This window comes from Schistocerca serialis, chromosome 5 (genome assembly GCF_023864345.2).
Source record: "Schistocerca serialis cubense isolate TAMUIC-IGC-003099 chromosome 5, iqSchSeri2.2, whole genome shotgun sequence".
Classification (NCBI taxonomy): Eukaryota; Metazoa; Arthropoda; class Insecta; order Orthoptera; family Acrididae; genus Schistocerca; species Schistocerca serialis.
The window spans coordinates 711,660,698-711,676,977 of NC_064642.1; the positions used below are offsets into that span (position 1 = coordinate 711,660,698).

General features: G+C 44.0%; 1 protein-coding gene across 3 annotated transcripts in view; it reads right to left on the minus strand.

Moving 5' to 3' along the window:
• The window catches only part of LOC126481055 (uncharacterized), a 1,230,708-nt gene that overhangs the window by 786,617 nt on the left and 427,811 nt on the right, over positions 1 to 16,280 (minus strand). The window lies entirely within an intron of this gene.

The following is a 16,280-nucleotide window of genomic DNA, read 5'->3' on the forward strand; positions in this document are numbered from 1 at the left end:
GGAGAACTTTAGGATAGCATTTAATCGTAAATCAAAATTGAATGAAATATCATTTTTATTAAGGTCCACCACGTAAGTCGGCAACAATCAAATAATAATAATAATAATAATAATAATTGATTAAACTGCGACGGCCGACGGACGCGAGAACCGCTTGGTGGCTAGCGGAGTACGTATGTAGATATGTAGATGAACCTCCGATCACGTGCAGCACCCCAAGTGATCTACGGTCTGTGTTACGATCAAAGAGGGAGTCGCGGTCTCGGCAGTAATGTCGGACACGATGTAACGGAAGTGTCGCACAGTACTACTGTTAAGAGTACGTAAGTGTGAGTGCAGGTGTCGGAGTGAGAACTTTTGCTGCGCCTGCGCTCCCCTGGCGTGGCGTCTGGCTGGCGACGTTTGGCGGCCGACCGGAGCAGGCTGTGCAGATCCGTCCCCTGGTTAGCGGCGCCGCGTTCGTAGAAGGCGGACCCACGCGCCGCAGGCAGTGACTAACGCCGTTTTACGGCGGCCGCTGGAAACCCGAACACAACATTCCGCGGATTCGGGTGATGCATGCGTCGCGGCATATCGTATCACATCGCTGTCTGCTCGTCCTCACTGCGACCCGCTCTCTGCAAATGGACGCCTCTGGCGCCGGCTAATTGGAAAGGTTTCCGGAAGCGGGGGCTACCCGGAAGTGGCGTGGCGGATTCGTTCCCACCCAGTCTGCACGTCTACGCGGAGAACACATTGTCCGTGTATCTCTGTACGCACCCCAGCCCTTAATATCTATGCACATTATATGAGAATTAAAGTCTCCCGTGGCTTTTTTCTTTTTCTATGTGAAGCATATAGGCAGTCTGGCCTGGCAACGGAAGACAACAATACCAAAGCTGAAATTTTAAATTTAGCATTTGAGAAATCTTTCACGCAGGAGGATCGTACAAACATACCGCCGTTTGAGTCTCGTACAGATTCCCGTATGGAGGAAATGGTTCAAATGGCTCTGAGCACTATGGGACCCAACTGCTGTGGTCATCAGTCCCCTAGAACTTAGAACTACTTAAACCTAACTAACCTAAGGACATCACACACATCCATGCCCGAGGCAGGACTCGAACCTGCGACCGTAGCAGTTGCACGGTTCCGGACTGCGCGCCTAGAACCGCGAGACCACCGCGGCCTGCGTATGGAGGACATAGTCATAGACTTCCCTGGGGTTGTGAAGCAGCTGAATGGGTTGAAAATAAATAAATCGCCAGGTCCTGATGCGATTCCAATTCGGTTTTACAGAGAGTACTGTACTGCATTGGTTCCTTACTTAGCTTGCATTTATCGCGAATCTCTTGCCCAACGTAAAGTTCCGAGCGATTGGAAAAAAGCGCAGGTGACGCCTGTATATAAGAAGGGTAGAAGGACGGATCCTCAAAATTGCAGACCAATATCCTTAACATCGGTTTGTTGCAGGATTCTCGAACATATTCTCAGTTCGAATATAATGAATTTCCTTGAGACAGAGAAGTTGCTGTCCATGCCTCAGCACGGCTTTAGAAAGCATCGCTCCTGCGAAACGCAACTCGCCCTTTTTTCACATGATATCTTGCGAACCATGGATGAAGGGTACCAGATGGATGCCATATTCCTTGACTTCCGGAAAGCGTTTGACTCGGTGCCCCACTGCAGACTCCTAACTAAGGGTACGAGCATATGGGATTCGTTCCCAAGTATGTGAGTGGCTCGAAGACTTCTTAAGCAGTACAACCCAGTACGTTGTCCTCGATGGTGAGTGTTCATCGGAGGTGAGGGTATCATCTGGAGTGCCCGAGGGAAGTGTGGTAGGTCCGCCTTTGTTTTCTATCTACATAAATGATCTTTTGGATACGGTGGATAGCAATGTGCGGCTGTTTGCTGATGATGCTGTGGTGTACGGGAAGGTGTCGTCGTTGAGTGACTGTAGGAGGCTACAAGATGACTTGGACAAGATTTGTGATTAGTGTAAAGAATGGCACCTAACTCTAAATATAGATAAATGTAAATTAATGCAGATGAAAAGGAAAAAGAATCCCGTAATGTTTGAATACTCCATTAGTAGTGTAGCGCTTGACACAGTCACGTCGATTAAATAATTGGGTGTAACATTGCAGAGCGATATGAAGTGGGGCAAGCATGTAATGGCAGTTGTGGGGAAGGCGGATAGTCGTCTTCGGTTCATTGGTAGAATTTTAGGAAGATGTGGTTCATCTGTAAAGGAGACCGCTTATAAAACACTAATACGACCTATTCTTGAGCACTGCTCGAGCGTTTGAGATCCCTATCAGGTCGGATTGAGGGAGGACATAGAAGCAATTCAAAGGAGGGCTGCTAGATTTGTTACTGGTAGGTTTGATCATCACGCGAGTGTTACGGAAATGCTTCAGGAACTCGGGTGGGAGTCTCTAGAGGAAAGGAGGCGTTCTTTTCGTGAATCGCTACTGAGGAAATTTAGAGAACCAGCATTTGAGGCCGACTGCAGTACAATTTTACTGCCGCCAACTTATATTTCGCGGAAAGGCCACAAAGATAAGATAAGAGAGATTAGGGCGCGTACAGAGGCATATAGGCATTCATTTTTCCCTCGTTCTGTTTGGGAGTGGAACAGGGAGAGAAGATGCTAGTTGTGGTACGAGGTACCCTCCGCCACGCACCGTATGGTGGATTCCGGAGTATGTATGTAGATGTAGAAGACAAACCTCAGGAACTACTGTACGGATTATGATATGGTTTCCCCTAAGTGATAGACTGATTCACGGGAAAGGTAAAAAAAAAATTTTAAAAAATGGTTCAAAGGGCTCTAAGCGCTATGGGGACTTAACATCTGAGGTCATTAGTACCCTAGACTTAGAACTCAGTAAACCTAACTAACCTAAGGACGTCACACACATCCATACTCGAGGCAGGATTCGAACGTGCGACCGTAGCAGCCGCGCGGTTCCGGACTGAAGCGCCTAGAACCGCTCGGCCACAGCGGCCGGCTACGGGAAAGGTAATTATACAGAGGGGTCCAAAAAATGTATGCACTGTTTAAAAGTCCATAACTTGCAAACTAACTGACAGAGTTGTCTCATTTTTGGTGAAAGTGTAGCTTAAAGTCCAACTTAAAGATATCACTGTAAGTGTTCGAAATGGTCATCATTAACATCCACACACAAACGATGCCGCCGAACTGCAGCACGAACTACTGACTGCAACGTGTTCAATTGGATATTTGCACATGAATGTACGATGGATTCTCGAAGTTCATCCAATATTTGTAGCTTTTGTCGATACACGACGTCCTTTAGTGTTACCCACAGGTAAAAGTCCAGAGGAGTTTGGGGGACGTGGTGGATACTCCACAGCACCTCTACGGCCTATCCATCTTCCTGGTAGATTTTCGTCGAGATACGCCCTAACACGATTTTGGTAGTGGGCTGGGGCGCCATCTTGTTGAAAGTAAACTCTTCCGTCTCCATACAAGTCTCGGATGGCAGGTAAAATGGATGTCTGAAGCTTCTGAAGGGACACCTCACCGGTAACTGTGCAGTCAAAGAAGAATGGCCCAATCAAGCCCCGCTAAGACAACCTACACCACACATTTACTCCTGGCAAAGTCACGGCTTTGTCTACATGGACGTTCGGATTTTCGGCGGCCCAGTAGATGCAATTGTGGCGATTTACTGTACCACTAAGTTTGAACTGTGCCTCATCAGACCACACAATCATCTCTGCAAACTCTTCATCGTGGCGCACCATGTTAGTAAACCACTCTCAGTATTCCATTCTACGGCCTGGGTCGTCCTCGTTCATTGCGTGTAGCAATCGTGGGATCTAGGACTTCCACTTTGCTGTCTTCAAAGTTCGCCGAACACTTGAGCGACTCACTCCAGTTTCACGGGCACACTGCCTCACAGACTTCCTTTTGTTTGTGTACACCTTTAACACAGCCTTCGGCTTCAAATTTGTCTCGAATGCGACGAATCGTTAAATGTGTCTGTGGCTCTGTCTGATACTCATTTCGTCATTGCCGTTGAACCTCATTAATGTCTTCGTTCTTAAAATACCACTTCAAAACTGACTTCCTTTCATCGAATGTAAGCCTTGCGCCAGCCATGTTTACTCGAGTAACTAGGTGCAACTAAGAACAAAACACTGACTATCTGGCGACTGCCATCTGACAAAACAATACAACGCAATACGACGCTTCTGTGGCCATTGCCAGAACAACAAACTATTACACTACCAAAGATGAGACAACTCCGTCAATTAGTTTGCCAGTTATAGACTTTTAAACAGTGGATACATTTTTTGGACCCCTCTGTATTTATAATTATAGTACTTATGAGTGTCTAACATGTGTATTGTTATCTGTTTCGCGCTTAAGTGGCGTTTGGAGCGACGTCTCATGGTAATGACTGGAGGTAAGAACTAGTCATCTAGAGTGGGCGGTAAAGGATTATAAATAGCCACGCACCTACCGAGAGCAGCGAAGCTAGACCAGAATCTACACTGCAGGCAGAGTTAAATATTTCTTCACTGCGGCGCTAGAAGGGACGTGGTGGCACATTGACCGGTTCTTTCCCTCGGGAAAGATCCTCGGCGTTCATTTGACAGCAGGCTAAGTAGACCGAGGAAAAAATCCCCCTTCGCTATCAGGGATTCAACCCAGGTTCTCCAGGGGCGAAATACAGTGCTCTACCCGCTAGACCACCACCGCCACAGAATCTGTATTTGCCTGTACAGTGACGAATCCGGCAGTGTTTCGCAATTGCTAATATATGGGAATTCGATCACCTGTTCCCTGCTCTCTCTGACCAACTCCTGCTTCCAGATCTCTCTCCATCTTCTGCGCCCCCTCCCCTCCTCCTCATCTCTGTCCAGCTCCTCTTTCCTCCTATGCCTCACGTTGAGCCTTGTTTATTGTTATGGAAAACGAAACCTAGATTGGGAACTGAAGTCGATTAAAGTGAGTGGGTAAATCGGTTGGGATCATTGGCATACGTAGCACGACAAAGGCCTCTGCAGCTACTGGATCTGTGAGAATAGTAGCTTCAATTACAGTATGTTGCATAGTTTCAGTCTGTGAATGGCTAGTATTACAAACTTTCGGGCGATTCATAGTCTTTAATAGTATTCTAATCGTAAGCTGATAGGCCACAAATACAACTTCCCTGTTTTCTTTCAAAACCGATTGAGAGGAAGAACACAAAACAGCATTTTTTTCGTATACAGCTGCCGTTTAAAATTATACAAAAATCAGAAACAATTTTTATAATGATTTAAATGCCTTGATATCGTAGTTAAAATTGACTGCGACAAAGAAGACGAAACCGCACATTTTCACAGTACACCACAGCATTTTCTTTCTCGCAGTCTGAGCACCGTGTAAAAATTCCAAGTAAATCGGTCAAGAACTTATCAGTATTTTTTGAAACAACTTCACGCAACATCTATATCTTTATATGGCACTATTCATTCAGGTGACAAAATTCATGGGATAGCTATATGCACATATACACATGGCGGTAGTATTGCGTACACAAGGTATAAAAGGGCAGTGCTTTGGCGGAGTTGTCTGTAGTCAGACGATTCATGTCAAAAGGTTTCCGACGTGAATTATGGCTGCACGACGGGAATTACCAGACTTAGAATGCGCAATGGTAGTTGCAGCAACGTGCATGCGACATTCCATTTCGAAAATCGTTAAGGAATTCAGTATTCCGAGATCCACAGGGTCAAGACTGTGCCGAGATACCAGATTTCAAACGTTAACTCTCACCACGAACAATGACCGAGAGCAGCGGCGTTTGCGTAGAGTTGTCAGTGCTAACAGACAATCAACACTGCGTGAAATAACCGCAGAAATCAATGTGGGACGTGCGACGAACGTATCCGTGAGGACTGTGAGGCGAAATTTGGCGTTAATGAGCCGTGGCAGAAGATGACCGACACAAGTGCTTTTGATAACAGCACGACATCGCCTGCAGCGGCTCTCCTAGGCTGGTGACCATATAGGTTGGCCCCTAGACGACTGGGAAACCGTGACCTGGTCAGATGAGTCCCAATTTCAGTGGGTAAGTGCTGATCTGTGCGGTTCGAATGTGGCGCAGACCCCACGAATCTACGGACAGAAGTTGTCAACAATGTGCTGGGCAAGTTGCTGGTGGCTCCATAATGGTGTGCGCTATGTTTACATGGAATCGACTGGGACCTCTGGTCCAACTGAACCGATCATTTGTAGAAATGGGTATGTTCGGCTACTTGGAGACCATTTTCAGCCGTTCATGGACTTTATATTCCCAAAAAACGATGGAATTTTTGTGGATGATAATACGCCATGTCACCGGGCCACATATGTGCGCGACTGGTTTGAAGAACATTCTGGACAATTCGAGCGAATGATTAGGCCACCCATCGAACATTTATGGGAGGTAACGGAGATGTCAAAATGGTTCAAATGGCTCTGAGCACTATGGGACTTAACTACTTTGGTCATCAGTCGCCTAGAACTTAGAACTACTTAAACCTAACTAACCTAAGGACATCACACACATCCATGCCCGAGGCATGATTCGAACCTGCGACCGTAGCGGTCACGCGGCTCCAGGCTGTAGCGCCTAGAACCGCACGGCCACTCCGGCCGGCACGGAGATGTCAATTCGTGCACAAAATCCTGCGCCGCCAACTCTTGCGACGAATTAAAATTATTTTTATCGATTTCCGTGTCCTCACAATACAATTTCATTGTAATAGCAGCCAAGAAGTAGAATAAATCAAGGAAAGTGTAAATCTAGGGCCCGATGACCGAAGCAGATTGGTCCCTTAGGAATTCACACACAGTTGAACATCTGAATCTAAAGTCCATGTTGATGCACATGTTCTAGAAAAATCTGTACTATATCCAGCCATGCAACTGTTCGAACAGAGACGGCTTTTAATTGTTAAGAAATAATGTTAGCGCCCTACATTTGTCTGAATTAATGGTTCACTTACGGTACGGAACGGGATTTCAGTCAGTCACTACTGAGGAGTCGAGGAGACAGCGAGCCTGAGTCGGTAAGAGGGCATAATTATGTTTTACTGCCCGTGAGTTAGGACACGTTTACAAGTGTCGTGATCGATACCTACCTGATGCAAATTGCGTCGATTACTTCATCAGTGTGGAATTGGTTCAAATAGCTCTGAGCACTATGGGACTTAACATCTTAGGTCATCAGTCCCCTAGAACTTAGAACTACTGAAACCTAACTAACCTAAGGACATCACACACATCCAAGCCCGATGCAAGATTCGAACCTGCGACCGTAGCAGTCCCGCGCTTCCGGACTGCAGCGCCTAGAACCGCACGGCCACCGCGGCCGGCAGCGTGGAATTTTCCGCTGTTTTATTGAAAGAGTACCGTATGGGAAGCTCTTCTTGGGCGGTGTTGTGTTTAAAATGCAAAGTTTTAAGATTTCAGTAACTAGCCTAGGGCATGATAAATGTAGTTATTTATTATTCTGTGCATTTTGTCAGAGTCGGCTCTTCGTATTTCGCATGACATTTGACGAAAAGTCAAGTGATTAAGTTGGTATGGTTTTAGTCAAGAATGTCTTGTATGCTGTGTCAGTATTTGATAATACAATTCGTGAGTCGTTAAAATACGACGTTATTGAAGTTTTGACTTCAGTAATTTTGTCTGAAAAGATCCGTGTTGTTTTGCCTGCGATACTAATTTGTGTAGACGCCAGTAAATTTAGGCACTGCAGATGTTTAGAGGAGATTCATGAAGACACGTTCTAAGTAACTGAGTGTGAGTGTCAGCCGTTAGTGTAGTATTTTTGGAAAGCAGACTCGTACTACGGGGTACTGACGTTATTGTGTATGTGGACTAATTGCTTACCAAGCATTATTCTGGAAATTTTTGTAGATCGGCGAATCAAGCACAGCAAAACACAGATCGGATAGGTAGCATACTTTGCCCATACGTATTGTTAGGGACGTAACCATTGAGACCACATGGCCCAAGCTGAATCAATTCAAAGCAGAAAAGGCTTATATTTTGAAAATCTGAAATATAAGTTGAGATGTAAAGTGATGGTGCCACTTAGTTTTTTTTTAGTTTTTTCTTATTTTTCATCTCGTTTAGTGTGGGGCTATTAGTTTTTGGCAGTCGCTTATTAAAAATTGGCGTCTGAAAGCACTTACAATTAAAAACGAAAGGAAGTAAACTTTCAGAAGCTAAAAATACATTTTAGTCGCCTAATTATCATTTATCCACGACGGTCTCTCAATAACAGATTTTGAAAATGAAAGGAAAGCAAAAGTTGTACGTCTGACATTTAGCAAGCAGCGTAAGTAGGCTCAAATCAGCTATTAGATCTAGACACTTGAATATTGAGGATAGTTAAACCAAAGAAGGTCATCTCGAAAAACTAGCACTTTATGGATTGAAACGTCAATACTATTTCATAAAAAGTTGGCACTGAAATATTATAATTAATTAAATACTAGAGCTGGCGAGAATATTTCTAAAAAGTTTACCGAAAGAATGGACTGATGCATGTCTATAGATTACATTAATCGCTCAAATAATCAAGATGGTGCCTAAACAAGTTTATTTATGTTGTCGTTGTAAGAGATTTTTTCTCTGGAATTGGATGTCAGAATACGTTACGAAAATACTTTTATTCTGAAACTTTGCAACACTTCTGCGATTTGTAAGTAACTGATGGTACATAAATGTTACAGTCTTAACTAACTTGATGTTGAAGGTCTATTTTAATACGATAAAAGATATTTTAGTTATTTAGTGGAGTATTGCCACGTGCTAACATACGTATCAAAAAATGTTCAAATGTGTTTGAAATCTTATGGGACTTAACTGTTAAGGTCATCAGTCCCTAAGCTTACACACTACTTAACCTAAATTATCCTAAGTACAAACACACACACCCATGCCCCAGGGAGGACTCGAACCTCCGCCGGGACCAGCCGCACAGTCCATGACTGCATCACCCAAGACCGCTCGGCTACTTACGTATCCATACGATACATATATTGAGTGAATTCTTAACAAAAGAAAAAGATAGATACTCAAGAGTCTGCATAATTTGAATGATACAACTTAATATCAATTAATACGTTACTTACAGCTGAACAGTAATTCAAAATTTATTCAAATACCACTGCCGAGTGTCATTGTGAATCAGGCGCTACATTAAGTGATTTGGCTTGTGCACTCGCTCTATTATGTGTTGATGGTTTATTTGCTGGTGAATAAGCTTAAACTAAATAAGATCCATTTAATCGAGGGTGTGCTATAGCGCTCAGACGTACAATTTTACCTACTCGATCATGCACACTATTACTTAATTGGTCACATGGTTGTTCGTATAGTGTTTCTAGTTATCTGATTTCTTCTGAGAGTTTGGATAGATATCTATTGCGCCTCTCCACGACTAATTATCAACTTTATTTCAATTATGTTCATTTTCGCTTTTGTCGTGTAGGGGCTCAATGTTTCCAAACTAGGACGGCGTGTTGCCTGAGCGTTTAAACAGGCTGGTTGCTCTAGTACTCATAGGCTCACTTACACCGTAATAACAAACGAATTTAAGAGCAGTACATCTCAAAATCACTCTATCGTAACCGAATTTGTTACTGCTAAAGCTAAAACAGATAAAATATGCTGAGTCAGCGCATTTCGCCTGCGGGATGGATGCGTTTACTCCGAGTTGCTACATGGCGCGCGGTCAACTATAGCAAAAATTTTGCGATCGGAAAAAGACTCTTTCTGACACTCTCTCTTTATACGACGCTGCATCACTTTATCAGAGACAGAGAGAGATACGAGATTTTGTCATTGTAAACCTATGCGAAAATATACGGAAATTCTATAAAAAGGGATTCAATCGATCTCAGTTATTTTCTGAAGTGAAGTTTGAGGAAGTAAATTGTGCTAAGCTTTCAACGTTTGGCTGACAATGTTTGAAGATGGATCTGCAAACACGGCCAATGGAATTTAGAAGTGTTTCCTGTTATTAATAGAAATCTACGAATGGATACCCATCATATAACCAAATGTGGACTGAGTCGTACACAATCAATATCCGAGGATCCTATAGACGTTCCTTTTTATGAACAGTAGAAATTTTACAGGCGACAGGAGGATATCGGCAGTTGCTTCTGCTCTACGAGATTAACGAGATTTAACTACTACGGATTTAATATTCTTTCTAGGTTAAAATCTTATCGGGGGACTTTTTTTGACGAAGACTCAATGATATATGCCTATGTTATGTAAGACTGTGGAGGTACAATAAGAACTGCAATTCGTGCCTAGTAACTGAGATTTTCAAGTATTAGCAAGAGAGTTTTTACTTATTCACGGCAGAAACTTTCTCAGCTAGAGCAGTAGACACAGATTCAGACATTGGTGCATCTCTGTTACCTTCAAGTTGTGATTACTTCAAGTTCTCTTTTCACGATTAATTGTACCTTCAGTACAATGTAGCCACACATACATACAACAATACACATAAACATAATAAGGGATATACTGTACTCTCCACCCCTTGTCGTCGAGACTAAGAGCTGGAATACGAGCTTTGAGGGCGTACAACTGGAAATTGCACACTGGCCTGGCTGGGCAGGTATGAACTAAGCGCTACTTTCGAAAATGATTAGGCGTCGGCGGGACGGTTCTAGGCAAGTAGTGAAGTAATATCTGCCAGCGAGGGACGATAATGAACAGGATAAAGTTTAAAATCTTTATGTACTTTTAAATTTTCAGAGACACGAAAATTTCGATGCGTGTTCAGTGTTCTGTTGCGCCACAAGAGGAATGGTACACTATTGTGGCTTACGCAATATGTATGTGATAGAACACTATTCACAGGTCACTCCACGTCAAGAAATCTGCAGTGATTTGGTTCCCTGTTGGTTACAGCGCGTAATCAGTATCAGGCATTCTCAACAGGCAATTGATTAGAATAATATGAGTGGCGATTTTGCTAAATGAGGAGAAACTGAGCAGAAAACGCCATCGGACATATGGTCACAAATGCGCTCCAGTGGTGGTACACCCACTTGTAAGTGGAGCTGAACGATCGTCGTCTGTGGCTACCGTTTCAGCACGAGGCAGATGACCTGCTGGTAAGACCGGCGACATTGTGGAATATTCTCCACAACTGTCACTATCCATATCATTCACAACTATAGTTGTACCCTACCTAGGCTACAACAGACTATCACGAGTAAGCGTAGAATAAGGTAGTTATCCTTGTAGCCTTGTCAGTTAAGATCATAACCGCATTACCTATAAGCTAGGTGTGCTGCATATCTATTTGGCGGTTGCTTTATTTGCGTATGCGATTAGTATCTTACTAGGTTCTCCTATAAACCGGAAGTGATGAACCGTCTAAAAACTGAGTGAGGATATAAAGAAAGGGGCACGTAACCTACGAAACATTTGTAGTCTACATAATTGTCCTCCTGTCTGCTATTTAAAAATAACAATTACAGTCAACTTCAAGTCGTCAGTGTTTAATTCAGGTTTTATTCGAAAACTGTTGATCCTTAAAGTGCAACAGAGAGATGGAGAAGTAAAAATAAAATACGGATTTATCATATAACAATGGCACGGAAATGAAGTCCCATGTTTCTTGACAGAGCGTATGGGAACGATGCGTGAGACCTGGCACCGCCGTACTAGGCAAGGTCCTAGTGGAGGTGGTTCGCCGTTGCTTTCCTCCGACCGTAATGGGGATGAATGATGATGATGATGAAAACGACACAACAACATCCAGTCGTCTCGCGACAGGTGGAAATCCCTGACCACGCCGGGAATCGAAGCAGGGTCCCCATGCTCGGGAAGCGAGCACTCTATCGTGAGACCACGAACTGCGGACGATATAGCAATAGAAAATGTAATTTTCTCAGAAAAGGTAAACAAAAACATACCAAATACTGCATCAATAATTCCTCGAGCATTCACAAAACATGTTTGTGTTACTCGTAAACAACTTGGGTCTTAACAGTATTAAGAGGAAACTCTTGTCCTTGCCCATGGTGAAGAACGTTCTATTGGGTGAAACATAACAATAATTATGTAGATTTTTTTATGTTTTCGTATGTAAACTTTACTTGCTTCAAAAGTAATTTCTTTCGTTACATAAAAGCGCAGAAGTTGCACGATCAACTAATTTTTTTATAACGCTATAAAATACACAATGGACTAACATTGAACGCAGTGCGATTCTAATTATATGAAAAAAAAAAAAATAAAAAAATAAAAAAATAGAAAATAGGTCGACGGCTCCCAGTTTCTCTCTCACATATTGATTTATATTTTCTTTTCCTACCAAATCTACCAGTACTACCGGTAATGCTACCATTTACTACGTCAGTTAAGTACTGTACCAAAACTACCGAACCGTTGTTTTGGTATAGCGCGTCTATACTTACAACGCATTCAAGCCTTGTTACCTACGGACTTGCCTCAACGGCGACTGTTTTATCGCTGGTTCCTCACACACGCCAGCATGGTGTTGGGGTTCTGTCCTCCAGCCTGTTGACAGATGAGGCTGCATTTACGAGGGGAGGGATTGCCAACCTTCACAACACCCACCTGTGGGCTACAGAGAACACCCGTGGTATGGTGGCTGCAAGGTCTCACCACCGGTTCAGCTTCAATGTGTGGGCGGGGACTACTGGCGAAGCCTTGTGTATAGGACCAGTCATCCTTCCACAACGCCGCACAGGCCAGACTTGTCTGTATTTCATGCTGGAGATCTTGCCTCCCTGCTGGAAGGGCTAGAAAGGTAATGTGACTACTTCATGATGGCGCTCCATCTCACGGCCTTCTTGAGCTTGGAGCTAAAACACTAGTACAGACAGGACATTCACACTTGCCTGGTGTGTTCCCATCTGTACCTTCGACCTTTGGTTCAAATGGCTCTGAGCACTATGGGACTTAACATCTATGGTCATCAGTCCCCTAGAACTTAGAACTACTTAAACCTAACTAACCTAAAGACATCACACAACACCCAGCCATCACGAGGCAGAGAAAATCCCTGACCCCGCCGGGAATCGAACCCGGGAACCCGGGCGTGGGAAGCCAGAACGCTACCGCACGACCACGAGATGCGGGCTCGACCTTTGAAACCAACACTGTGAAAGGTCTTTACCTCCACCTTCAAGTGTACCTCCGTTGGAACACATATCAGGCCACATGTCTGAGTGAGTTTTTCTGCTCATTTATCCTCCCAGGAATCGTTTCCTCAAGTCTGCACCTATCTAGCAAAACCGCTCTATATGTTACAAGTCATATCTAAGAAAAAAAAATAAACATTTTAAGGGGAACTGTCTTGTTGTCCCTCTAGGGCTATCACGAAGCACATCAGATTGCTCCTACTTAACCATTTCCTGACGAGCTTCTTCATGTAGCATTCTTTGCTCCAACTTTTTCGGGGGTATTTTGTGATGTTTATATTCCGCTAGTGCCGCAACTTCTCTCTCTCTCTCTCTTTATTTTTTTTCTTTTTTTTAGAAAACATGACGAATATTTCCTTTCGCCGTGCATTATACACTTGTGGATTAACGCCGTGACTGGTGTTCCACTTAATCCTCGTAACTGATGGAGAGCAACGTCTCTTTTGGCTAGGATCAATCCCAAATCAACATCTACACAAAATAACCACCCCTCTCTCTCACGCTCAAGAGCACCCCATATACAATTTAGTGGCAACGGAATAATGGGATCTAACTGCTGTCTCTCTCCCGCTTCGAAAACTAACAGGACATCGTTATTCAAATTTCATCACTTATTACTTAATAATTTAAATACTGGAAAATATCAGACGTCTGTCCAATTAACGATCTCTGCATTTTTCCATACTACAAAATTAAAATCTCTAACTCTTTAGATGTCAGGTTGCAAAAGCTTCATGAGTACTCTGAGTTTCAATGGAAATACACTACTGGAGGATGGAAATGAGGCTGTGTTCAAGCTATCAACCTTATGGATCGAGCAGGAACCGTCGCGGTAAGACACTGGACTTAACAATCGTGTGGATGGTGGACCAAACCCCATACCATTCAGATCGTGGTTTTCCTAATTCGACTGAAGGAACTAACGGCATGGTTCCTCTGGAAAGGACGTGCCCGGTTTCCATTCTCATCTTTCCGCAATTAGAGGTTGTGCTCCGTCTCGAATGACTTCATCGTCGACGGGATACAATTTGTCTTTTTTTTCTATGCCTTTGCCTTCATTCCGACTACGGAGTTTTGTATCATGACAGTTCTCTCCGTCTATCAGTGCTTCATTCACATGTGGTGTTTCTATATCTTACTTTCAGAAGTACACTGCTGGCCATTATAATTCCTACACAAGTAAGATGACGTGCTATAGACGTGAAATTTAACCGACAGGAAGAAGATGCTGTGATATGCAAATGATTAGCTTTTCAGAGCATTTACACAGGGTTGGCGCCGGTGGCGACACCTACAACATACTTACATGAGGAAAGTTTCCAACCGATTTCTCATACACAAACAGCAGTTGAACGGCGTTTCCTGGTGAAACGTTGTTGTGATGCCTCGTGTAAGGAGGAGAAATGCGCCCCATCAAGTTTCCGACTTTGATAAAGGTCAAAATGTAGGCTATCGCGATTGCGGTTTATCGTATCGCGGACATTGCTGCTCGCGTTGGTCGAGATCTAATGACTGTTAGCAGAATATGGAATCTTTGGGTTCAGGAGGGTAATACGGAACGCCGTGCTGGATCCCAATTGCCTCGTATCACTAGCAGTCGAGATGACAGGCATCTTATCCGCATGGCTGTTACGGATCGTGCAGCCACGTCTCGATCCCTGAGTCAACAGATGGGGACGTTTGCAAGACAACAACCATCAGCACGAACAGTTCGACGACGTTTGCAGCAGCATGGACTATCAGCTGGGAGACCATGGCTGCGGTTACCCTTCACGCTGCGTGACAGACAGAAGCGCCTGCGATGGTGTACTCAACGACGAACCTGGGCGCACGAATGGCAAAACGTCATTTTTTCGTATGAATCTAGGATCTGTTTACATCATCATGATGGTAGCATCCGTGTTTGGCGACATCGCGGTGAACGCACATTGGAAGCGTGTATTCGTCATCGCCATACTGGCGTATCACCCGGCGTGATGGTATGGGGTGCCATTGGTTACACGTCTCGGTCACCTCTTGTTCGCACTGACGGCACTTTGAACAGTGTACGTTACATTTCAGATGTGTTACCTCCCGTGGCTCTACCCTTCATTCGATCCCTGCGAAACCCTACATTTCAGCAGAATAATGCACGACCGCATGTTGCAGGTCCTGTACGGGCCTTTCTGGATACAGAAAATGTTCGCCTGCTGCCCTGGCCAGCAAATTCTCCAGATCTCTCACCAATTGAAAACGTCTGGTCAATGGTGGCCGAGCAACTGGCTCGTCACAATACGCCAGTCACTACTCTTGATGAACTGTGGTATCGTGTTGAAGCTGCATGGGGAGCTGTACCTGTACACGCCATCCAAGCTCTGTTGGACTCAATGCCCAGACGCATCAAGGCCGCTATTACGGCCAGAGGTGGTTGTTCTGGGTACTGATTTCTCAGGATCTATGCATCCAAATTGCGTGAAAATGTAATCACATGTCAGTTGTAGTATAATATATTTGTCCAATGAATACCCATTTATCATCTGCATTTCTTCTTGGTGTAGCAATTTTAACGGCCAGTAGTGTATTTATTCCGCGCGAGATGGTGTAGTGTTTAGCTAAATAGACTTGCATTCGAGAGGACAACGGTTCGAACCTGTCTCTGGCCATCTTGATTCACATTTTCCATGATTTTCCTAAATCGCTTAAGGCGAATTCAGGGATGATATCTTTGAAAAGGGCACTAATCACCGCGCTGTCGACGGGACGTTCAACTCCAATCCTTCCTTCCTTCCTTCCCTCCCTCCTTCCATCCTACCCTCCTTCCTTCCTAGCCTCCTCCCTATACCTTTTTCTTTCATCTGTAGTAGTCACGACTAATGTCGTGGAAGTGAATCGCGAGGTGAGTGATAACTAGAAAAGAAGATAATCGAATTGTTCGAAATGTAGTGATGCTGGAAAAAAGAGATTGAGGGCGGGTAAGATTGCAAATATTGAGGTTATCTGCAGAACATACCGAAAACACTATGTGGATGAGGTGAGAGACTAATAAGACGCTTGAAAGACATCAACGATTACTTCCAAGGTACTAGAAGCAGCCGTGGAGAGCA